The sequence below is a fragment of the Crinia signifera genome, chromosome 1 (assembly GCF_055691185.1).
Source record: "Crinia signifera chromosome 1, ASM5569118v1, whole genome shotgun sequence".
Taxonomy (NCBI): domain Eukaryota; kingdom Metazoa; phylum Chordata; class Amphibia; order Anura; family Myobatrachidae; genus Crinia; species Crinia signifera.
The window spans coordinates 391,530,144-391,556,388 of record NC_139217.1 but is presented as its reverse complement, the minus strand read 5'-3'; the positions used below and the strand labels follow the sequence as shown (position 1 = coordinate 391,556,388).

Sequence of the window (26,245 nt, the reverse complement as noted above, 5' to 3'; positions counted from 1 at the left end):
TTTATATGGCGCCAAAAGGGTTCTGCAGCACCTGACAATGCACAGATGAGTGAAAATCAAGATTGGTTTGGCCTTGTTTATCACCTTAACGGTTGTGTTTTTTTTTTCCCCAGAGTTGAGCAGCATGTCTACATCATGGACAGAGGCAGAAATTAAAGAGCTCCTGCTAATACGGGGTGAAGAAGAAATAAGGCGCCAAATGACTGGGACTGTTAAGGACAGTGGCCCTTATTCAGATCTGTGCGGCCGGAGCCGCACACGGTGCTCCGGCCGCACAAACCAATCCCCGCCCACGATACGGATCGCCACGGCCGTCCGTACACGGACGGCTGGCGATCCGCAAGAAAATGGTGGGGCGTACGCCTCCACCATGGTGGGAGCTGCCCCCTGCATTCGATGGTCGGCGACCATCGAAGGCAGGGCCGCACGCCCCACCAGGTCCCGCAAGCTGAGACCACACGGACAATCGTCCGTGTGATAGCTTGTATGGGGGCTGAGAGCTGACATCCGGCGACGTCAGCTTCCCGCCCCCATCACTGGCGTCATACCCTCATTAGCATGCATACGCCCCGCGTTTGCATGGAAACGCCCATGAAACGCGGGGCGTATGCATAGGGAAATGAGGGTATGAAGCCCCTCACGCCCCTATACGCCCCCTTTGCGGCGGACGAACTACGTCTGCGGCGAATTGGGCTGCACATGCGCAGATTGACCTCTGCGCATGTGCAGACTGAAAACATCGGCGGTACGGCCGCACGCGGGCCGTACCGCACGATTCAGAATAAGGGCCAGTATTGTGTACTCTAACATTTCGGAGATGCTGGCTTCTCGGGGAATACATCGCACACAAAAGCAAGTTGTGAACAAGCTAAAAGCCTTACGTAAACAATTTACAAAAGTCCATGATCATAACCGCAGAAAAAGTGGAGCAGCGCGTCAGGAATGGGTGTACTATGATCTATGCTACAGTGTTTTTGGGAATACTGCACTGACAAACCCAGTGGCACTGTCGTCTTCTATCTCCCCATCCTTATCTCAGATGGAGTGCAGTGAGGAGACACCGGCTATGCAGACTACCCCACCAGCTATGCAGACTACCCCACCATCCTCTCAATGTCCTACGCCATCTCCACTATTATTTGATGAGGCCATAGATGCCGCCACAGATATGAATATAGTGGACTCCAACACCCAAGAACACCGCATCATAGATCCCATACAGGGGGAGGCGCAGACAAGCTCCGAAACACCAGTCGCCACACAGAACCCGAGGCTGCGCACTAACAGTAAGTACTTTTTTTTTAAATTGTATTTACTAATGAAAGCAGCATCCGTTGCATAGTCTTGGTAGTGTGCAAGTGGAAGACCATAAGCACATGTACGTGAACACAACTGCTATTTTTTAAAACATGCCATTCTTCATTTTTGTTTTCTCTCTCTCCTTCATAGTATACAACGTACCAACGAGGAGGAAACCGCAAAACAGGGCAGATCTAGCGGCAAAAGCCATAACTGGCACTATTGTGGAGCACCTTCGCCAGCTGGACTCTGACATGCAAGCGCAGGATGATACATAACTGCTGCTATCCCATCAGGTGGGATGCTAAACTCATCCCCAGTACATTGCACAGGTGACATGATAGGTCCTGTTGTTGAACTACAGACAGGCCTGGTGACAGCTGTGGGTGTTTCTAAGGTAAGAGTACCTGGTGACTGTGTATATGTTGGGTCAGTTAGGTTGTAGGATACGTGGGTCAGGATTGGGCTGCAGGGGTAGGGAGAGCATAAAGTGTGATATAGCACAGAGCGTAGGGTGATGGAGGGTACTAGTGTAATAGGGCAGGGTGAGGGAGGGTATCAGTGTGATATAGCGCAGGACGCAGGGTGAGGGAGCGTCAGTGTGATATAGTGCAGGACGCAGGGTGAGGGAGGGTGTCAGTGTTATACAGTGCAGGGTGAGGGAGCGTCAGTGTGATATAGCGCAGGTCACATTGAGGGAGTGCATCAGTATCCAGGGGGTCCACACTGCACACATTATTTTCAATATTCTTACTGTACCTCTCTAGGAAAAAGCCATCCAGCTCGCTTTTCCTCAGCGATACTGTACAAGTCAGAGTTGGAAAGGACTCTGGCATCATGTGACCGCCCTGGCCACCCTATAAACACATCTGTGAAACTAAAAAGAATATAAAAATTAGACTTTTAACATTAACCAGCAAACCCCCGCAACAAATCTAAAGTGAATATGAAACACTAGTATTAATGCACTTACCAGTATCTGTGGTCAACTACGGCCTGTAGAATGATAGAATGCCACCCCTTGCGATTGTAGTAGTCCGCATGGTTGTCATGGGGGGCAATGATGGGGATGTGGGTCCCATCTATGGCACCACCACACTGTGGATATCCACGTCTCAGGAAGCCTTGGACAGTATCATCTAGACGCTGTCCTTCCGGCAAGCAGATGAAGCGCTGGTACAGGGTATCCACAAATGCCTGTGTGACCTGATAGATTATTTTGCAGACTGTACCAATCCCAACTCCAAATAAACAGGATAATGTACGGTACTCTCCGGGGGTGGCATACCACCAAATGGCAATGGCTAATCGCCTATTTGGGGCAATAGGCTGCCGGTAGTTTGTGGTCTGCATTGTCAGGGCTGGTGCCAATAAATCTAATATGTAATTGAATGTGGCACGAGACATACGAAAATGGGTTATCCACTGCTCCTCCTCAAAAGCTTCCACAGTGTGCATGAAAGCCTCTCCATGGAGCCGTTCTCTGACCCACATCCTCCGATCTCTGATGCTGCTCATTCGCATAATGGATGTGACGCTGGATGTTATCAGTGCCCTCCTTCTGCGCAAATATTGGTGTTGAGATCTGTCCCTCTCAGCCAAGAACTGGGATCTCCTCCTTGCACTACTGAGAAGGTGACACAGCATGAGGTGCTGTGTCAAGCTCTCCATAGATGTATAAAACATCAAAAAGTTGAAAACAGAAAGAAAATCAGGATCACACATATGTGCTCTCTCTGCCATCATTGCTGCAATGCTGAGAGCTGGCCTCACCCCTCCCTTTTGTTAACTTTTGTGACCTCATCTTTATCAGACCCTAAATGGCCATTTTTAATGACATCCACAAGGAAAGGCAGGGCTGACCCAGGTCCAGTGTAAACGGTGCAGACCCAGGTCCGACCCAGGTCGAAGTGCTGTGTAAATGCAGTATAAAGCAGGGTCAGACCCTTGAAACTCCAGCGTTCAAAGACCAGGGTCGGACCAGGGTTTTTGGTGTAAAAGGGGTATAAGTGAATGAATCAACACCAAAGGGTAAACATCCAGCAAGATACCCTAAAGATACCGAACAAGGCTCACAGGTGGTGAATGACACAAAGCAAAAAAGATTTATATCACCGTTTTTTTCAATGAATTCAGCAATTTGACACTTATGCTGGCCAGACATCAGACATCAGACCAACTTTCCTCCAACCATCCAACTAGATGGTTGGTTGGACTGAAAATCTGGTACTGTATGGGGGCAAATGCCAATAAGCAAGGTGCTCAAAAACTCAGGAGAATGGACAAAAAAATTCAGTAAAATTGTTTAAATCAAATAGGTCCAACTACAGTACATTGTCTGAGTGACAATTGTTGTCCATTTTCCAATTTAAAAAACAAATTACAAATTACATTTGCTCCTATCCAGTACTAGGTTTTTATTCCATCCAACCAACTAGTTGGATGGTTGGAGAAAGTTGGTCTGATGTGTGGCCAGCATTAGATGTCACAATAGTCAGGATTGATGAATACCTGAAATGATACCCACCCGTTCTCACAAATATTGTGGAAAGGGTGATATGACAGGAAACAGGAAAATAGTGCAAATTATAGTGCAAATTATCTTTGATAAAAAGTGAAATTTAATACATGTCCACACTTACAATATGTAGCCGGTAAAAATAGCATAAAAGATAATCCCAAGGTGGCAAAGCAAGAAGGTCAGATAGAATGAGCAGGTTCAGTCACAGGTCCAATTACCAGTCCGGAACAGGGTTTGGAATCCGCATCAGAAACACAGCAATGACCAATAGAAGCCTTCCGCCAGGGACAATCCTAATAACACTCCGGGCACACCTGTATATAGTCCACCAATGTAGTGGACTATATACAGGTGTGCCCGGAGGACTTTTAGGTATATAAACGGACTGGACACCCATTTTAAACAACACTCCTGATGAAGGAAGTTCTGAAACGCGTGGAGTGCTATTAGTGTTCAGGATTGGCCTCCCATACATCCACTAGCGCCGGTTGCAGGCATAAGCAAACATCGGTGATTACAACTGGACAGCTGGATGATATCAGCATTGGTGAGATACTGTGCATAGTGGGAAGGTCAAGCACAACGCAGGCTGGGCGCTCAAATATGGATCCATACAATTATTATTTATTATACTTTTATTATTATAATTTTATTTATAAGGCGCCACAAGTGCTTCGCAGCGCCGTACAAAGGAACAATACAGGGAGACAAAACTTGGCATAACATTGAATAAATAACAAAAATAGAGTACAAATAAAGAGTGCCACAGTTCAATACACATTACAGCTTAAATATAAGTAGTGAGGACTCAATCAACATACAACTAGAGGCTTGAGGCCAATGATGGAGAGGAGTATGCGGACAAAGATGGTCACTGAGTGTTTGAGTATGGGAGAGCTGTGAGTGACATGTGAAGAGAAGAGGGCTTTGGCAACAGGAGGGAAGAGGGCCCTGCTCAGAGGAGCTTACAATCTAGTAAGTAATCTACTGTATCTATCTATATCTAGTAGTAATATATTATTTATATTATTTGGAATACACTAAGTGGACTGGAAAGCGGATAACATCAAAAGCTTTATGAGGACTATCTTTGTCATAGTGCCAAACAGTGGTCCTTTTTACCTATGGGCTGCAGTACTGCATCCTCCCCGGGCAAAATTTGACACTGTGCTCAGCCTTAGTGAACCCAGATGCAGTCCGTTAGTCATTGTGACTGGTAGTGACCTATTTGAAGTCTGACCTACAGATGGTCACTCGCAGTAAGGCAGTCCCATTGGGATGTATTCCCTCCCTCCGGGACTGCCAGTCCGGGCTGCTATAAGCAGAGATCTGGCTTCTGTAGAAAGCCACTCCTTGCCTTACCAAGCAGCAAATTTTGGCTTCTATGGGCTTCATCCATGCAGTGCATAGAAGCCGGGGGTATGCGCATGTGCAATTCCAGTTACTAATACTGCGCATGAGCCAGGATCAGCGCCTGTACAGATGCCGGGACAAATGGGAGCAGTGGTGGTGAGGGCAGCAGTGAGGGGTTTGCTGGCAGCATGGCCACAGGATGTGGCAGCTCGCTCCTTCAAAGAGGTAGCAGCCACCGCTGGTGCCTATGTTACTTTATATGCAGAAGGAGATGCCTCCTTGAGTGAGCTGACAGGTCCCATGCAACTCTGTTAGAGTTTGGTGTCTTTTTTGCCAAAATTGTGCATCTGCATGCATCTCTATAAAACACATAAGCAGTCTTTGCTGGTTAAAATGATATTATTATTATTATAATTTTATTTATAAGGTGCCACAAGTGTTTCGCAGCGCCGTACAAAGGAACAATACAGGGAGACAAAACTTGGCATAACATTGAATAAATAACAAAAATACAGTACAAATAAAGAGCACCACAGTTCAATACACATTACAGCTTAAATGTAAGTAGTGAGGATGATATGCGGCATGCTTATATTCTGTGTGCCTGTCTCTGTATACGAAACAGATTGTTGCAGTGGTTTTTTTTTTTAGGAAAAGTGTAGCATTTCATATGCAGATACAGCTGGGGTCACATACTGAAAATAAGCATATACCATATCATTTTCATAAGAATAAGCTTCTTATGTGTTCTAACCACATCCTTCTATGAATAAGATGCATTTAAATGAACAAAGAAATTGAACAAAGAAGATGTTCAATGCTACAAAGTCACACCATGACACACTGTTAAACATGGAAGGAGGCTAAACATATAGGGGGAAATTTACTAAAGGAAATTTGTAAAAAATCGGTATATTTGTATCTAAAAATACACTTATTTTTGACATTTACTATCCCGAAAATACAGCAATTCGTATTCGTATTGATAGCACATCAATACGAATACGAATTGCCGTATTTTCGGGATAGTAAATGTCAAAAATAAGTGTATTTCTGGATACAAATACACCTATTTTTTTTACAAATTTCCTTTAGTAAATTTCCCCCATAGGGTGAGATTTAATAGGATGAGAGATTCAGAAAATGAGAGATTTTGTGAGAAATCTCTAGTTTTTTTAAAGCGGCAATCATTTACACGGCAAAATCAAACTGTTGCAGATCCCAAAGCACAGGCTTCTTCAATGCAGGACGCCAGCGGCCAATTAAAATGCAACACCAACTGGTGAGCCAATCAGAGCTCGTGTACCAGCAGCAGCTCTGATTGGCTAACAATACACAGGCTCTGTTTGGCTCAAAAGCCGGTGCAGCATTTTAATTGGTCACCAGCGTTCTTCATTGAAGAAGCAGACAGCACAGCGGAGGCAGTCGGAGAGGTTGCGGTGGGCAAAATTAGCTGTTCGGACCCTTACAGAGGCTGGGGCCCGGGACAGCTGTACCCACAGCACCCCCTTGTTGGCGGCCCTGTGGCCACAGCCCTGATTATGCCACATCCCTTATATAGTACCTGGGCCCAGCAAACCTCTTGACAGCCCTGACTAACATACTGTAAATGTACTTGCTGAAAGTAAATTTACCAGCAGTCAAAAGTATTAAATTTTGCTGTTGAAAATATTTAGTCCATGTTCTACTGTAAATGATAAAATACAGCGGGTGGACTTGTAACCAACAAGCAGTCAGTTATATCCCAAAACTGTTGTAATGATAATTTTTATAGAAAATGGAGAAAAAAATTGGAAACCCCCACAGCTTCACCCTGCCACACATGATGCATAGGAGCAGTAAGTGCACCATGTAAAACAAGAACATCTTCAGTAACAGGAAGAATTCAAATTCCATAAGACTTTAACCCTTTGAGTACCAAGTGAATTTGTCAAAATAGGTGTGAAAATTGGCAAGCAAGCATTTTTATTCATCATAATGACCTGTAATGTACATAGGAAAAAGAATCTTTTTTTACACATTTTTTATATGAATTTATATAACAAATGTCAGCGACGCTGGCATTTTTAGTGGATATTTTGAACATCTCTCACAGAGATGTTGGCGCTCAAACGGTTAAACTGTTAATTAAATTGCCTGTTTTTCTTTAACAGTGCGATCCTGAGATACAGTATATTGATTTGATAACTTAAGGTGTAATTTATAATGTGCAAAACATAGCATTTAAAAATCAGTACATGAGTGAAAACCCCCCTTCACAGCAAGAGGAGCTAATGCCAATGTTTTATGTTTGTGTAACATTTGTGGTAGAAGATTTCACCTCAAAGATATATTTCTAGTTTACAGTATAAATAATGTGCATGCAGGCGGATAAGAAACTCTTTGGGCAGTATTCAATGAGAAATATCGCTGTGTGCAGCGAATCCTGTTTAGGATTCGCTGCACACTCGCTGCGTTCCGGAGGGCTGGCTGCCACTCGCTCTCTCCGTATTCAATGTCGGAGGGGCGAGTAGCCCCTCGCGGCGAATCTTAACCCCTGCAGTGGACGAGCATCCGCGGCAGGGAGCCGTGGGACGGTGGCAGGCAGGGAGATTGAAGTCTCCCTGCCTGCCCCAGAACGTATGTGGGGGGGAGGTGGGCTCCCTGGAACCCAGGCAGCACAAGCTGACCCCCCCCCCCCCCCCCCAGAGCCAGCACTTTTTTTAAATTAAAATATATATTCATGTGCTATAAGCACATGAATAAAAATAGCATGCCCCTTCACAGAATAAAATTCCTGATTTTTTTACACCAAAATTAAAACAAAAAACCTTGGGCGAAATGTAATAGAGTGCGATTTTTTAGACATGTGCGATTTTTGGTCAAAAACGGCCGAAATCGCACATTTTCCGAAAATCGCACATTTAATAGGTTGAAAATCGCGGTAAAAAATCACACTTTTTACCGCGAAATCGCACTTTTAGAAGTGCGATTTTTAGTCACATTTCAATTCGCATCCAGATGTTTTCCCATTATAAAGTATACAACTCGCAAATGTAATAGGGTGCGATTTTTGGTCAATGTTACCAAAAATCGCAAAAAAAATAGACCAGGTTCTGACAGGCGAATTTGACAGAACCATGCACAGATCATTGAGATCTGTGCATGGTTCTGTTAATAAAAATGTGTAAAAGTGTTTTTATAAAAAAAAAAACGGCGTGGGGTCCCCCCTCCTAAGCATAACCAGCCCCGGGCTCATTGAGCCGGACCTGGTTCCAAAAATACGGGGGGACAAAAAGCATAGGGGTCCCCCGTATTTCTGAAACCAGCCCCGGACTCTTGGACCGGTCCTGGTTCCAAAAATACGGGGGACAAAAAATCTGGGGGTCCCCCGTATTTTGAAACCAGCACCGGGCTCCAACAGCCCGCGGTGTCATGCCACAGCCGGGGGACACTTTTTATACAAGGTCCCCCGGCCAAAACATGAGCACCGTGGCTGGTCAGCCTTGGACGGGGTACCTGGAGGAGTGGGGACCCCCCCAATAAAGGGGTCCCCCCCCCCCAGGCTTCACCCGTCCAGGGCTGAAGCCCGGGGCTGTCACCGGCGTCCGTGGCCAGTGGACGCCGGCCTGATAGGGTTAAATCCATCATACATATCATTACATTGCTTTTTACCGGCGAACTACAAGTGCCAGCAGACCTCCCCCGCATGCTGGGACTTGGAGAACCACAAGTCCCAGCATGCAGGGCATTAATGGGCCCGCTGGGACTTGTAGTCCACCTGTAAAAAGAATGTTTATAAAAAACACACACACAGAGAAGTACAAGTTTATTACACACACACACCTCAATTTTACACCAGCGTTACTTACCATTCCTGGATCCAGCGCTGGTCTGGCTGCTTTACAGCCGGCTCCCCCCGCACTGACAGGCAGCGGGGAGAACCGCTTTCTCCGTTGCCTGTCACCGGCTTTCTCCGTAGCTTCTGTAGCTCTGTCCCAGTGCTACAGAGGCTGAGAGCGTGATTGGCTGAGCTACAGTATGCGTCTCCATGGAGACGCATAGCTCAGTCCTGATTGGCTGAGCTATGCGTCTCCATGGAGACGCATACTGTAGCTCAGAAAATCACTCAGAAAGACGGCGAGAAGTGCACGTTGAATAGGGTTGCTCGCTTTTTGAGAGCAAAAGTCTCCATCCAACGCTAGAAAAGCACAAACTCGCCATAAAACACGGCAAATTTTTCTCATTGAATACTGCCCTTTAACTTGGTGACAGTGTTCTTCCTAAGTTTTGACATAGATCAGAGTGTCATCCAAATAAACAACATGTTTGTAGGGCAGGTCACAAAAAATGGCATTGACATATTGCTGAAACATTGATGGTGAGCTAATGAGACCAAATGGCATGACAAGATATTCATAATGTCCATTGCAGGTTTTAAATGTGGTCTTCAATTCATCACCTTCTTGAATGTGTATCAAATTATATGCGCCAAAGAGGTCCAGTTTGGTAAATATGGTAGCTCCACCAATGTAGTCAAAGAATTCAGTAATAAGAGGCAAAGGGTATTAGTTTTTGATAGTGATGTCATTCAATCCCTAGTAATCAATACATGGTCCTAAACCTCCATCTTTATTCTTGACAAAGTAATATACTGTTCCTGCAGGAGATGTAAAAAGTCTAATGAATCCCTTTCCAAATTGTCCTTGATGTAACCAGATATGGCTTGGGTTTCGGGGAGGGAGAGTGGGTACGTACGATTTAGAGGAATCAATTGGGCAGTGCCATTGCCATGAGGGAAAAAAATGTCTGTACCAGATTTTCTGAAGACATCTTAAAAACTTTAAGATTGTGCTGGACAAACTCAATGGAGACAAGTTGTAGAACAGAAGGCACCCCAGGACATGACTTGAGAAGGCCTCCAATGAATTAGGGTATTATGTTGATGGAGCCAGGGCAGATCCAGAACAATGGAATGTGATGCCCTTGGTATAATTAAGAAATATAAAAGGTTGGAGGGCAGAGCCTATACTTGCATTCATAGAGGTTTAGTTTGGAGGGTAATAGTACCCCGTAATATATGATATCCATCCACTGCAGTGAGATAGATAGGTTGAGGTATTTTTTCCGTGAGTAGAGACCACTGTCGGAACCATTGCTGCTGTAATGAAGAAACCAGATGCAGATACATAACCTGCTTGAATCGCTGAAATACTGGCAGAGAGATGGATAGTGTACAAACCAAGATTTAGCCGAGCCTTTCCTAAGGGCAGAAATCCACTTAATACATGGGAGCCGCACAATATAACAGATTTTCTAAATGGCATCTGCAGAGCTCCTCTTGAGATAGTCGGGAGCGATTTACTAGCATGGGTTCTTCCTTTGGTGGAGAAGTAGAATGTGGAAGAACTACAGCTTGCAGCCTGGTCTGAGGGAATCTTTCTCTTTCAGCACCTTTCTCCCTGAAGTGAAGATAAACTTTTGTACACAAAGAGATAACATCATCCAGCTTATTTGGAAAATCCCTGGTGGCAAGTTCATCTTTAAACCTATCTGACAGACCGTTCCAGAAAGCCACACAGAGAGCCTCGTTGTTGTATTTTAGTTCTGATGCGGGGATCTGGAACTGAACCACATCTTGGCCCACTGTGCGAGTTGTTTGCAGAAGATGAAGGATGTCACTAGCAGCTGAAGAAATTCTCGGCTCATTAAAGATAAGGTGGAACGCTGATAAAAAATTCTTTAGACGAAGAAAGAATCTGGTCAGATATCTCTCAAAACAGTGATGCCGAGTCCAGGGTGAATCCGCAGAGGATGGAGATGATGTATGCCACTTGCTTGCACTCAGTTGGGAAGTTGGTTAGTAAGAGTCCAAAGTGTGATTCACATAGATTTAAGAAACCACTGCAGTTCTTGAGGGTGCTATAGCAGGACGGTATCTACCTGATCGCTGGCCGCTGCACATTCGCTTCTGTGCGATCAGGTAAGAAGTACCCCCATATTAGATACAGTGCAGGATGGATTCAGTATGGGTCAGTGCTGGTTGGATACATTGCACGTTGGATACAATATGGGTCCGATACAGAGCAGGTCATATACAGTGCAGGATATAGTGTGGGTTGGATACAGTGCAGGTTAGATATAGAGGCAGGTTGAATACAGTGCATGTCAGATACACCAATAGTGTACTTACCTGTCGTTGCATATCAGAGTTGACGCAGTAAAGGAGAACCTGTGGTGTACATGGTGCAGGCTGTAGCAGCAGTGTTTGTTGTGTCCTGAGTGCAGAAGTATAGGCAATGTTGCAATGCCAATGGTGTCCTCAGTTTGAGGGTGCCGGGGGTTTCTGTCTGTGTCGGCAGTGCAGGAGTGTCGACTGTCTTGGCAGCATGGAGGTTCTGGTGGTGTTGACAGTGTTGGGGGGTGATGTTGGTGTTGGCGGTGTAAGTGTGCAGGCTGGGTTGGTAGTACGGCCGGGGGGCTTTTGATTTCAATAGCACTAAATGGCAATAAATGTGGTTTTAGCTCAGGTAGGGATCAGGGATCAGGTAGGGATCCAGGCCAGCAGAGAGAGATCCGAGCTGTGTCTATGATCTTCCCAGAACCCAGAAGTTCCAGTGCAAAAACAGACAAAATGATCAGTCCCAAGGCGCAGTCACTCTTCTTCTGCCGAGTACGAAAAGAGGGGTCACCACTCAACCCCGTATCGGTACAGTATATGGAGAAGGGGACCAGGGGCTATGAAGAGTTGTCACCACATCCGAAGAAATATGTGAAGAAATTATAACAATGTGTTAAGAACGACCTTAACAATCTGAGAGTGTGTATACACAACAATAGGGAGAAGGGTCTTCAAAGGCGTACCCGTACTCACATTGTCAATAAAATTGTGTACCTACTCTGAAAGAGGACTTTTGTCTTATCTTTCCCTATGGAGCAATCTATGGATACACATTCTACCTAGGAGATTGGGTTCCCTTTAACCCCTTCCCGACATTTGACGTACATTTACGTCATGGTCGGGAAGCACTTCCCGACACATGGCGTAAATGTACGTCATGGATTTAAACTGTCACCGCGTCTATAGACGCGGTGACAGTTTCAACATGTCTGCTGTCCCTGACAGCAGACATGTCCGTGCATGCCCCGGGGGGGCTGCGATGCCGCCCCCCCGTCGGCGATCGCTGTGATTGGCTGTTCAGTGTGAACAGCCATTCACAGCGTTTTCCTGTGTCACCGGCGAATAACGTTCGCCGGTGACACGGGATCAGAGGTGATTGGTGCTGTAAAGTACAGCACCAATCACCGCGGGGTGTAAGGGTGACACTGGTGTCACCCCACCTCACCCCGCCCGCCCCCAAAGGCCGTGATTGGTCCGTCGGACCGACGGACCAATCACAGCCAAGGAGGGAGATTTAAACTAACGGTGACTGCACTGCAGACGCCATTCCGGTCTGGAAAGCGTGCAGTGCGGTCACCGTACCCCCCTGCCGCCATACTGACCAGAAATACTTGCTGCAATACTTACCTGATCGCTGCTGATTGCTTCCTGGATCCTGTGCAATAATTGTGCCATACTGTGATATTGTGCTGCTGCACTGTATTAGTATTAGCTAGATAGATAGAGAGATAGATAGAGATAGATAGAGAGAGATAGAGAGAGATAGAGAGAGAGAGATAGAGAGAGATAGAGAGAGATAGAGAGAGATAGAGAGAGATAGAGAGAGAGATAGTGTCAGAGAGTGCTATATTTTGTGCTGCTGCAGTGTGATATAGTTATAGATAGAGAGAGAGAGATAGAGAGAGAGAGATAGAGAGAGAGGCCTACTGACAGAGTGCTATATTTTGTGCTGCTGCAGTGTGATAGTTATAGAGAGATAGAGAGAGATAGAGAGAGAGAGATAGAGAGAGATAGAGAGAGGTAGTGACAGATTGTGCTATTTTTGATATAACTGACTGCTGCCCCCTCCTTTTGTGCTGATCAGTATAAATTAACTGATCAGTAACTTTTTGGGGGCGCAGGTTTTTTTTTATATATAGATATACCTGTGAGTGCTGCTGCTGCAGTGTCATAGAGTGTTAGATAGTGTTAGATAGTGAGAGATAGAGAGATAGAGAGAGATAGTGATAGAGAGTGCTAAATTTTGTGTCTGCTGTCCCCGCCTTTTGTGCTGATCACTATATCTGAGGTGATCAGCAACTTTTTTGGGGGTACAGAGGTTTTTTTTTTTTTATATATACCTGTCAGTTGCACCAAAGGTTGTGCACCTGCTGCACCTCACTGGTAATCAGTGTCGCATCACTGATCACCTTTTTTTTTTGTGTGTGTGCTGTGGGGTATTTTTTTAATTTTTTTTTTTACACACACTGTGATTTTGTGGGTGTCCTGTGGCCGCTGTGCGCTGATCAGTGACGTACATCACTGATCATCTTTTTCGGCACAGGGTTGATCTATTTTTTTTTTTTTTTTGATCAAATTCCTGTTGCCTTTGAGCGCTGTTCAGTGACAGACGTTACTGACCAACATCTGTGCTCAATTTTTGGCGCAGGACCTTTTTTTTTTTTAACCCCTTCCTTTTTTTTTTTTTTAACCCCTTCATTTTTTTTTTTTTTTAACCCCTTCATTTTTTTTTTTTTTATTGGTATAAAGCATTTTTTTTTTTTTCTGCACCACATACACACTACACACTACATACCCCCCGGATTGAAATAAAGTTTGTGCCCCCCCCTACACTATACACGTGTTGAAACATTTCACTACCGGTAACACAAAAATAAAAATGGCATCCCAAATGTCCTCCCAAATGTCCTCCCAAATGTCCTCCCAATCATCCAGGAGAATGTATTCAGTGGAGGAGGCATATGCCATGCTTGCTTCTGACTCTGACACAGGCAGTGATGCAAGCGGGGAATTTGAAGGATTTGCCTTAAGCTCCTCTTCCTCCTCTGCTGATGAGGGACCCCCTCAAAGACGCCCCCGTAGATCAGCTGAGATTCCCCCCCCAATAATTGATCTAGTATGGACCCCACCACCAGACAATTTTGAGCCCCAGGTTCCTGAGTTTTTGGGCATGCCAGGAATCCAATTTGATTCCACAGGTCTCAGAGAAATTGACTTTTTCAAATTATTTTTCTCTGATGATTTTATAAATTTAATGGTGGACCAAACTAATTTATATGCCCAGCAGTTTATTGCTCAAAACCCCACGTCATCATTTGCTAGGTGGACCCCTGTAGATGCAGTAGAGATGATGACGTTTTGGGGTCTGGTGTTTCATATGGGCATAGTAAAAAAGCCAGAAATTAGGCAATATTGGAGTACAGATGTTCTGTACAGTACTCCATTTTACCGTATGGCCATGACCCGGACTCGATTTGAGACAATTCTTAAATTTATACATTACACCGATAATGCACAGTGCCCACCCAGAGATGATCCCACCTTTGACCGGCTATTCAAAGTCAGGCCGGTCATTGATCATTTCAGTGCCAAATTTGAAGAGGTGTACATCCCTGAAAAATTTATTTGTATCGACGAGTCCCTTATACATTTTAAAGGAAGGGTTAAATTCCGCCAGTACCTTCCCAGTAAGAGGGCAAGGTATGGCATAAAAATGTATAAACTGTGTGAAAGCACCTCAGGGTACACCCACAGGTTTAGGGTTTATGAAGGGAAGGATTCTAGAATTGAACCGCCAGAATGCCCCCCCTCCCTCGTAGGTGTTAGTGGGAAAATTGTCTGGGATTTAGTGCACCCCTTCCTGGATAAAGGTTATCACCTCTATGTGGATAACTTTTACACTAGCATCCCCCTGTTTAAGGCCCTTGGTTCAAGAGGTACAGCAGCTTGCGGTACTGTGCGCAAGAACCAAAGAGGCCTCCCAAAAACGCACATTGCCCAAGTAATGAGAAGGGGTGAAAGCAGGGGAATATGCAACGAAAATATGTTGTTGGTCAAATATAAGGACAAGAGGGATGTCCTTATACTGACAACAATTCACGGAGACAGTACCACCTCCGTCCCTGTACGAGGTACCAGTACCCACACCTCAAAACCTAATTGTATCCTGGATTACAATAGGTACATGGGCGGAGTGGATCTTTCAGATCAGGTACTGAAGCCGTACAGTGCCCTGCGGAAAACAAAAATCTGGTACAAGAAGGTGGCCGTGTATATCATCCAGATGGCACTGTATAACGCTTACGTGCTATTCCGTTCTACCGGCCAGAGGGGGACATTTATGCACTTTCAAGAGGAAGTCATAAAGGGCCTAATATTTGGGAACCAGCAGGCAGAGGGCCCCAGTACTTCTAGTACTGGCCCCCGTATTGTACCAGGGCAGCATTTTCCTGATGAAATCCCCTCCACTGGAAAAAAGGGCAGGACACAAAAAAGGTGCAAAGTTTGCTATAAAAAGGGAATAAGAAAGCAAACTATTTTCCAGTGTGACACTTGCCCCGACAAACCCGGCCTATGTATAAAGGAGTGTTTTAAAATATACCACACATCTATGGAATATTAGGTTCATAATTTCACCGTGCTTCGGGGGTCTTGCTAATGCCACATAGCACCCACCATTCATTCCACCAGAATCTGAGCCGCAAAATCCAAAAATCACTCCTTCCCTTCTGAGTCCTGCCATGCACCCAACTGGTATTTTTTGGTCACATGTGAGGCATTGCCGTACTCGGGAGAAATTGGGGCACAGATTTTGGGGTGCTTTGTCTCCTTCATTCCTTGTGAAAATGAAAAATTTTGAGCCAGAACTGCATTTTTGTGTAAAAAAATGTAATTTTTCATGTTCACTGCCCAGTTTTATCAAAATTGGTGAAACCCCTGGGGGTTTGAAATGTACACTATACCCCTAGATGAATTCCCTGAGGGGTGTAGTTTGCAAAATGGGGTCACTTGTGGGGGGGTTCCACTGTATTGGTGCTTTGGGGGTCTTGCTAATGCGACATAGCACCCACCATCATTCCACCAGAATTTGTGCTGCAAAATCCAAATATCACTCCTTCCCTTCTGAGTCCTGCCACTTTTTGGTCACACATGAGGCATTGCCGTACTCGGGAGAAATTGGGGCACAGATTTTGGGGTGCTTTGTCTCCTTCATTCCTTCTGAAAATGAAAAATTTTGAGCCAGAACTGCATTTTTGTGTAAAAAAAATGTAATTTTTCATTTTCACTGCCCACTTGTATCAAAATTGGTGAAACCCCTGGGGGTTTGAAATGTACACTATACCCCTAGATGAATTCCCTGAGGGGTGTAGTTTGCAAAATGGGGTGACTTGTGGGGGGGTTCCACTGTATTGGTGCAACATAGCACCCACCATTCATTCCACCAGAATCTGTGCTGCAAAATCCAAAAATCACTCCTTCCCTTCTGAGTCCTGCCATGCACCCAACTGGTATTTTTTGGTCACATGTGAGGCATTGCCGTACTCGGGAGAAATTGGGGCACAGATTTTGGGGTGCTTTTTCTCCTTCATACCTTCTGAAAATGAAAAATTTTGAGCCAGAACTGCATTTTTGTGTAAAAAATGTAATTTTTCATGTTCACTGCCCACTTGTATCAAAATTGGTGAAACCCCTGGGGGTTTTAAATGTACACTATACCCCTAGATGAATTCCCTGAGGGGTGTAGTTTGCAAAATGGGGTCACTTGTGGGGGGGTTCCACTGTATTGGTGCTTGGGGGGTCTTGCTAATGCGACATAGCACCCACCAAAATTCCACCAGAATCTGAGCTGCAAAATCCAAAAATCACTCCTTCCCTTTTGAGTCCTGCCATGCACCCAACTGGTATTTTTTGGTCACATGTGAGGCATTGCCGTACTCGGGAGAAATTGGGGCACAGATTTTGGGGTGCTTTTTCTCCTTCATACCTTCTGAAAATGACAAATTTGGAGCCAGAACTGCATTTTTGTGTAAAAAATGTAATTTTTCATGTTCACTGCCCACTTGTATCAAAATTGGTGAAACCCCTGGGGGTTTGAAATGTACACTATACCCCTAGATGAATTCCCTGAGGGGTGTAGTTTGCAAAATGGGGTCACTTGTGGGGGGGTTCCACTGTATTGGTGCTTGGGGGGTCTTGCTAATGCGACATAGCACCCACCAAAATTCCACCAGAATCTGAGCTGCAAAATCCAAAAATCACTCCTTCCCTTCTGAGTCCTGCCATGCACCCAAATGGTATTTTTTGGTCACATGTGAGGCATTGCCGTACTCGGGAGAAATTGGGGCACAGATTTTGGGGTGCTTTGTCTCCTTCATACCTTCTGAAAATGAAAAATTTTGAGCCAGAACTGCATTTTTGTGTAAAAAAATGTAATTTTTCATTTTCACTGCCCACTTGTATCAAAATTGGTGAAACCCCTGGGGGTTTGAAATGTACACTATACCCCTAGATGAATTCCCTGAGGGGTGTACTTTGCAAAATGGGGTGACTTGTGGGGGGGTTCCACTGTATTGGTGCAACATAGCACCCACCATTCATTCCACCAAAATCTGTGCTGCAAAATCCAAAAATCACTCCTTCCGTTCTGAGTCCTGCCATGCACCCAACTGGTATTTTTTGGTCACATGTGAGGCATTGCCGTACTCGGGAGAAATTGGGGCACAGATTTTGGGGTGCTTTTTCTCCTTCATACCTTCTGAAAATGAAAAATTTTGAGCCAGAACTGCATTTTTGTGTAAAAAAATGTAATTTTTCATTTTCACTGCCCACTTGTATCAAAATTGGTGAAACCCCTGGGGGTTTGAAATGTACACTATACCCCTAGATGAATTCCCTGAGGGGTGTAGTTTTCAAAATGGGGTGACTTGTGGGGGGGTTCCACTGTATTGGTGCTTGGGGGGTCTTGCTAATGCGACATAGCACCCACCAAAATTCCACCAGAATCTGAGCTGCAAAATCCAAAAATCACTCCTTCCGTTCTGAGTCCTGCCATGCACCCAACTGGTATTTTTTGGTCACATGTGAGGCATTGCCGTACTCGGGAGAAATTGGGGCACAGATTTTGGGGTGCTTTTTCTCCTTCATACCTTCTGAAAATGAAAAATTTCGAGCCAGAACTGCATTTTTGTGTAAAAAATGTAATTTTTCATTTTCACTGCCCACTTGTATCAAAATTGGTGAAACCCCTGGGGGTTTGAAATGTACACTATACCCCTAGATGAATTCCCTGAGGGGTGTAGTTTTCAAAATGGGGTGACTTGTGGGGGGGTTCCACTGTATTGGTGCTTGGGGGGTCTTGCTAATGCGACATAGCACCCACCAAAATTCCACCAGAATCTGAGCCGCAAAATCCAAAAATCACTCCTTCCGTTCTGAGTCCTGCCATGCACCCAACTGGTATTTTTTGGTCACATGTGAGGCATTTCCGTACTCGGGAGAAATTGGGGCACATATTTTGGGGTGCTTTTTCTCCTTCATACCTTCTGAAAATGAAAAATTTTGAGCCAGAACTGCATTTTTGTGTAAAAAAATGTAATTTTCCATTTTCACTGCCCACTTGTATCAAAATTGGTGAAACCCCTGGGGGTTTGAAATGTACACTATACCCCTAGATGAATTCCCTGAGGGGTGTACTTTGCAAAATGGGGTGACTTGTGGGGGGGTTCCACTGTATTGGTGCAACATAGCACCCACCATTCATTCCACCAGAATCTGTGCTGCAAAATCCAAAAATCACTCCTTCCCTTCTGAGTCCTGCCATGCACCCAACTGGTATTTTTTGGTCACATGTGAGGCATTGCCGTACTCGGGAGAAATTGGGGCACAGATTTTGGGGTGCTTTTTCTCCTTCATACCTTCTGAAAATGAAAAATTTTGAGCCAGAACTGCATTTTTGTGTAAAAAAATGTAATTTTTCATTTTCACTGCCCACTTGTATCAAAATTGGTGAAACCCCTGGGGGTTTGAAATGTACACTATACCCCTAGATGAATTCCCTGAGGGGTGTAGTTTTCAAAATGGGGTGACTTGTGGGGGGGTTCCACTGTATTGGTGCTTTGGGGGTCTTGCTAATGCGACATAGCACCCACCAAAATTCCACCAGAATCTGAGCTGCAAAATCCAAAAATCACTCCTTCCCTTCTGAGTCCTGCCATGCACCCAACTGGTATTTTTTGGTCACATGTGAGGCATTGCCGTACTCGGGAGAAATTGGGGCACAGATTTTGGGGTGCTTTGTCTCCTTCATACCTTCTGAAAATGACAAATTTGGAGCCAGAACTGTATTTTTGTGTAAAAAAAATAATTTTTCATTTTCACTGCCCAGTTGTACCACAATTGGTGAAACCCCTGGGGGTTTGAAATGTACACTATACCCCTAGATGAATTCCCTGAGGGGTGTAGTTTGCAAAATGGGGTCACTTGTGGGGGGGTTCCTAACTTTTAGCATCTTATGGTGCCTAGAAACCTACATGGTGCCTAAAAAATAATCTCATAAAAAGGAGGCTCCAAAATCAAGTAGGTGCTCCTTCTATTATGAAGCCTGTGGTTTGGTCACCGTGCACACTAGGGCCACATATAGGATATTTATGAAAACAAAAGAATTGGGGGAATCAATTTTCAGTCACATTTCTCTAGTAAAATGTACTGTGTTCCTTAGAAAAATGTATTAAAATTGCAAATCAGCAAAAAAAAAGAAATTTTGAAATTTCACCTACACTTTGTTTTAATTCCTGTGAAACACCTAAAGGGTTAACAAACTTCCAAAATGCTGTTTTGAATACTGTGAGGGGTGCAGTTTTTGAAATGGCATCATTTATGGGGGTGTCTCACATACAAGTCCCTCAAAGTCACATCAGAACTGAACTGGTCCCTAAAAAAATCAGTGTTTGAAATTTTCTTGAAAATTTGAGAATTTGCTATTCATATTGTAAGCCTCCTAGTGTCCCAAAAAATTAAAAGGAAGTTGAAATAATGATGTCAACATAAAGTAGACATATGGTCTATGTTAGTTATTCACTATTTTGAGTGGTAAGATTATTTGTCTCACAAGCAGAAAATTTAACATTTTGCAAATCGCTAAATTTTCCATTTTTTCACGATATTTTGGTATTTTTCACAAAAAAACACAGACTGTATCGACCCAAATTTACCACTAATTTGAAGTACAATGTGTCACGAAAAAACAATCTCAAAATCACTGGGATAAGTAAAAGCAAAAAAAAGTTATCCCCACTTAAGTGAGACATGTCAGATTTGAAAAAAAGGGCTCTGTCAGGAACGCAAAAACTGGCTCTGTCAGGAAGGGGTTAAAAAGATACCTAGATGCGTCTGTACCAGCAATATCTAATTGTGAGTACCGTACGCATCCAATATCGAAAATTCACTTGTGGTGAAATTCCCTAGAGATGCTAAAGAAACCTTTATGAGCACAATTCTCTTTCTTGAGCGTGAGTACGGGTACGCCTTTGAAGACCCTTCTCCCTATTGTTGTGTATACACACACTCAGATTGTTAAGGCCATTCATTTAACACATTGTTATAATTTCTTCACATATTTCTTCGGATGTGTTGACAACTCTTCATTGACCCAGAAGTTCCAGTGGGCCCGCAAATCTCTAGTAGCAACTAAGATGCATTTGAAAAAAAAAGATGCTTACCGTAGGCACCATATGTATCTTCATTTGATGATGGAATATGTGGAATATATGGAATATATTAACTGATATGGTCATTGTTGCAAATGCTTCCACATTTTCTTCTGATAATTTCATAATAAAGCGCAGAGACAACATTATAATGACACTTGGGGTGACATTCTATGGGATGAGATAATCTGACTTTGGCGAATTTTATCGCAAAAACGGCCGTTTTCGCACTTTTTCCCGAATTCGCATATTTAATGAGATGCGAAAATCGGCAAAAAGTGCGGTTTTGCCGCGAAATCGCACTTTTTAGAAGTGCGATTTTTAGTTTTCGCCAGAACTCGCATCCAGATGTTTTCACATTGAAAAGTATACAATTCGCATATTTAATGAGATGCGAATTTGAAAAATGTGTCTAAAAATCTCAAAAAAATCAGACCAGGTTCTGATATGCGATTTGGCCAGAACCCTGCACAGATCATAGAGATCTGTGCATGGCCCTGTGTTAAAAAATGTGGAAAAGTGTTTTTTGACAAAAAAAATTGCGTGGGGTCCCCCCTCCTGAGCATAACCAGCCCCGGGCTCATTGAGCCAGGGCTGGTTCCAAAAATACGGGGGACAAAAAGCATAGGGGTCCCCTGTATTTCTGAAACCAGCCCCGGACTCTTGGACCAGTCCTGGTTCCAAAAATACGGGGGACAAAAAATCTGGGGGTCCCCCGTATTTTGAAACCAGCACCGGGCTCCAACAGCACTCAGTGTCATGCCACAGCCGGGGGACACTTTTTATATAAGGTCCCCCGGCCGAAACATGAGCACCGTGGCTGGTCAGCCTTGGACGGGGTACCTGGAGGAGTGGAGACCCCCCCAATAAAGGGCCCCCCCCCCCCAGGCTTCACCCGTCCAGTGCTGAAGCCCGGGGCTGTCACCGGCGTCCGTGGCCAGTGGACGCCGGCCTGATAGTGTTAAATCTTCCATACATAACATTGCTTGATACAGAAGAACTACAAGTGCCAGCAGACCTCCCCCGCATGCTGGGACTTGGAGAACCACAAGTCCCAGCATGCGGGGCATTAATGGGCCCGCTGGGACTTGTAGTCCACCTGTAAAAAGAATGTTAAAAAAAACACACACACAGAGCAGTCAAACTTTATTACACACACACACCTCACTTTTACACCGCTATACATACCGATCCAGGATCCAGCGCTGGTCTCTCTGCTGCAGAGCCGGACAGCCCGCACTGACAGCGGGCTGAACCGGCTTCCTCCGATGCAGCTAACAGCTTCTGTCGCGCTGTCCCAGCGCTACAGAGGCTGAGAGCGTGATTGGCCGATGCGTCTCCATGGAGACGCATAGCTCAGCCCTGATTGGCTGAGCTATGCGTCTCCATGGAGACGCATAAGCCAAAAACGCTCTCAGCCTCTGTAGCGCTGGGACAGCGCTACAGAGGCTGTTAGCGGAATCGGAGAGAGCCGGTTGTCCCCGCTGTCAGTGCGGGGGTAGCCGGCTCTGCAGCAGAAGGGAGACCAGCGCTGGATCCTGGATCGGTGAGTATGTGGGTGTAAAAGTGAGGTGTGTGTGTGTGCAATAAAGTTTTACTTCTCTGTGTGTGTGTTTTTTTTAAACATTCTTTTTACAGGTGGACTACAAGTCCCAGCGGGCCCATTAATGCCCCGCATGCTGGTACTTGTGGTTCTCCAAGTCCCAGCATGCGGGGGAGGTCTGCTGGCACTTGTAGTTCTTCTGTATCAAGCAATGTTATTTATGGAAGATTTAACACTATCAGGCCGGCGTCCACTGGCCACGGACGCCGGTGACAGCCCCGGGCTTCAGCCCTGGACGGGTGAAGCCTGGGGGGGACCCCTTTATGGGGGGGTCCCCACTCCTCCAGGTACCCCGTCCAAGGCTGACCAGCCACGGTGCTCATGTTTCGGCCGGGGGACCTTATATAAAAAGTGTCCCCCGGCTGTGGCATGACACCGAGTGCTGTTGGAGCCCGGTGCTGGTTTCAAAATACGGGGGACCCCCAGATTTTTTGTCCCCCGTATTTTTGGAACCAGGACCGGTCCAAGAGTCCGGGGCTGGTTTCAGAAATACGGGGGACCCCTATGCTTTTTGTCCCCTGTATTTTTGGAACCAGCCCTGGCTCAATGAGCCCGGGGCTGGTTATGCTCAGGAGGGGGGACCCCACGCCATTTTTTTTTTTTTGATGAACAAAAAATCGCACATTTCCTTAAATTCGAACATTTTCATGCCTAAAATTCGCACATTTTCATGCCTAAAATTCGCACATTATCGCACCTAATCGCACATTTCATTCCAGAATTCGCACCTCATTAAATATGCGAATGCGCGGCAAAAATGCAATATTAAAAAAGTGTGATAATGGGCGATTTTGAAAGTGCGAAAAATTCTCATCCCATAGAATGTCACCCTTGACATTTATATCTCGAAGTAGTATACAAAACAGTGCATGAGGGAGCCTAAATAGAAAGTACTATACAATAATGTCAAGGGTTTTAACATAGTGCAGGAGTGAAATTTTCTTCAAAGGAAAAGAAGTAATAGAACACAAGGACATGCACTGAAACTGGAGGGGAAATGTTAGAAAAAATTACTTCACAGAAAGGGTAGTGGATAAGTGGAATAGCCTCCCATCAGAGGTGGTAGAGGCTAATACAGTAGAACAATTTAAACATGCTTGGGATAGGCATATGAATATCCTTACAAAGAAATAAGGATAAAAAAGGGGCCAAAATGGAAATTTACAAAGAAATAAGGATAAAAAAGGGGCCAAATGGTTCTTATCTGCCTTCCAATTCTATGTTTAATGACATTGGTGTAATGCAAATGCAAAATCAGATAGAATAAAGCATAGAACAATACATTTACTATGAAGTGTAATATTCTTGTACACAGTGTGGGAGCATTTTTGCGTTTATCTTAGTAATGAGGTGAGAAAACATCCAATGCTACCATGAAACCAGGTCTTAGCCATCCTCATTTGTGTTTAAGGGTGGTTTTCATTATGTCATGCTTATTGTTTAAATAAACTGCTTTTCAAGAAGGATAACAAGCTTCATTGGTTACAAGAGCAGTGTAGGATTAAATGAAAGCTAATTTGATCAATTACTTACAGTTGCAGAGGTCTCTCTATGAGACAGAAGCCAGTGTACATACTTTGGCAGATGACGAATCAGTGCAGTCAACACATGCCGTAAAGGTAATGAACATTCCTTTGGACTTCATTTTTTATCCAGCTGAGAGGAGAAAAAGATTAATCCCAATAACTGTGCTACTTAGAGCCATACAGATACAATGTAGATAAGAATGGATTCAGTTCAACAAAATACTTATCCATTTACCATTTAATATTTCCTAGTCTGCAAAATGTAAATATGCCAGCATGGACTGAACTTCCATTTATAACCAAGGGCATTTGAATGAAGTGCAAATAATGGGCATTTTTATAGAGCACTGTAATGTGCTTAGTTATTTATGGTCATTAAAGGTTCTTCATTTCACACTACAATCAACGTATTTACTAACAACAATACTGAATATATGCATCTTCTGTTCTACATAAACCTATTTATTGTATAATCATCTGGATCATGCCACACAAGTTGCCTCTTAAAAATGTTTTTGGAACAGTAAGAAAGTGAAATTGTTTTAAAACTTCAAGGGGGACATTTAATAGGATGAGAGATTCACAAAGTGAGAGATTTGTTAAGAAATCTCCATTTTTTTTTAAGGCGGCAATCATGTACACTGCAAAACCAGTTTGATTTTTGCAGTGTAAATGATTGCCGCTTTTAAAAAAAATGGATATTTCTTACCAAATCTTTCACTTTCAGAATCTCTCATCCTATTAACCCTATATATATATATATATATATATATATATATATATATATATATATATATATATAGTCCCAGGGTAGCCAGGCACTACCTCCTTAGTCGATTGCTGTCTGGGTGCTCGCACCAAACAAATGTATGTATAGTCCCAGCGTGGGTGCTGCACTCCAAAAAAGTACTTCTGTTAATCCATATAAAACGAAGTTTTTATTAGCAACGTTTCGATGTCAGCGCGACATCGTCATCAGGCTTCAACAAAATACAATACAAACAAACATACCTTTATAGCAGACACCCAGGTGAATTACCAGACAGTGAGCGCTGGAGACCAGCCCCTCAGCGCAGGCAGATGACGTCAGCAGCGCGAGGAGGGTCATCCAGCAATTGTGCACCCATCACCAGGACAACAGATGTAAACAAATGGACGCGACCAGGTCCTGTCAGGAACGTGTACATACACACTGCAAAACAGGAGAATACATATCAATATATAGCATTGAATCTATGCAACATAAAGCAGAGCGCTATACTAAAGTACAAGGCAATATGTGGGGAGAAATACTGGCTAAAAAGTAAGTATACATGTAAATAGGAAATACATATGTAACATATATAGCATATACACCATAGAGCAGCAAGCTATATCAGGTCGACAGCAATAATATATATTGATACAAAACTAGATCATAATAGGGCAGAAATGCCTGTATGTTCATTAAGCCCGTAAGGTGCAACAGTGCCTAATTTAATAATCCACCGAGCTTCGCAGCGGAGGAGCGCGGCTTTGCGGTCTCCACCCCGTATGGACGGGGGGACATGATCTATCATCCGATATTTCATGGTCGTTAAGTTATGTTTAAAATGGGCAAAGTGGCGCGCCACAGGTTGCTCGCTGGTACCAGATATAAGAGCTTTTTTTATGGCTGACCTGTGGGCGGCCATTCGCTCCTTAAATGTACGCTCAGTTTTCCCTATATATGACAGGCCACACGGGCACAATATTTGATATACAGTATACTGTGAATTACATGATAGGGTGTGTCTGATGTACATCAATTTTCCAGTGCGAGGGTGGTTGTAAGAGGGGCCAGGTATCATAAATTGGCATGTAGTGCAACTGCATCGAACGCCTCCCAGATTCCGAGAAGCTCTACCTATTTTACAGGGGACAGCATCGGATTTGACTAAGATATCTCTAAGAATGCGGGAGCACTTGTAGCTAGGTAGCAGTTTGCCATTGTTGATGCCAATTTCGGTATCAGTTTGAATCATAGGCCAGTAGGAGTTGGCAATGCTTTTGACTTGTGGGCTGAGTTCATTGTAGGTCGTAACCCACGGCATAGTGGAAGCAGTCAGGGGGTTAGGGGTTTTGGGAAATAGCAATAGATCTCGGTCAAGGGCCATAACTCTAGTTTTAGTGGCTAGCAGTTCCGTCAACGGATAGCCTCTGGCTGAAAAACGTTCCACCATCTGGTCAAGGTGGATAGATACCTGGCTAGGGTCGGAGACTATACGTCTGACCCGAAGCATTTGGGAGTATGGTAGGCTGCGAATAGTGGATTTAGGATGACAACTAGAATATTCAAGTGCATTATTGCGGTCGGTGGGCTTACTGTAAAGACAAGTG

At 44.3% G+C, this 26,245-nt stretch overlaps 2 long non-coding RNA genes across 9 annotated transcripts in view; one reads left to right on the top strand and one right to left on the bottom strand.

Moving 5' to 3' along the window:
- The window catches only part of LOC146014341 (uncharacterized), a 3,892-nt gene extending 3,631 nt beyond the window's left edge, over window positions 1-261 (top strand). For 5 of the 8 annotated variants that reach the window (XR_014447322.1, XR_014447316.1, XR_014447310.1 and 2 more), the window contains one exon: window positions 114-257. This is a non-coding gene — a long non-coding RNA (uncharacterized LOC146014341). Of the gene's footprint in view, window positions 1-113 lie in introns of all 8 variants that reach the window. The other 3 variants (XR_014447346.1, XR_014447304.1, XR_014447340.1) reach the window with 2 other exon arrangements.
- LOC146031153 (uncharacterized) overlaps window positions 1-26,245 on the bottom strand; it is a 112,441-nt gene that overhangs the window by 77,087 nt on the left and 9,109 nt on the right. Inside the window, exon 3 of the long non-coding RNA XR_014456631.1 lies at window positions 23,895-24,017. This is a non-coding gene — a long non-coding RNA (uncharacterized LOC146031153). The remainder of the gene's footprint in view (window positions 1-23,894; window positions 24,018-26,245) is intronic.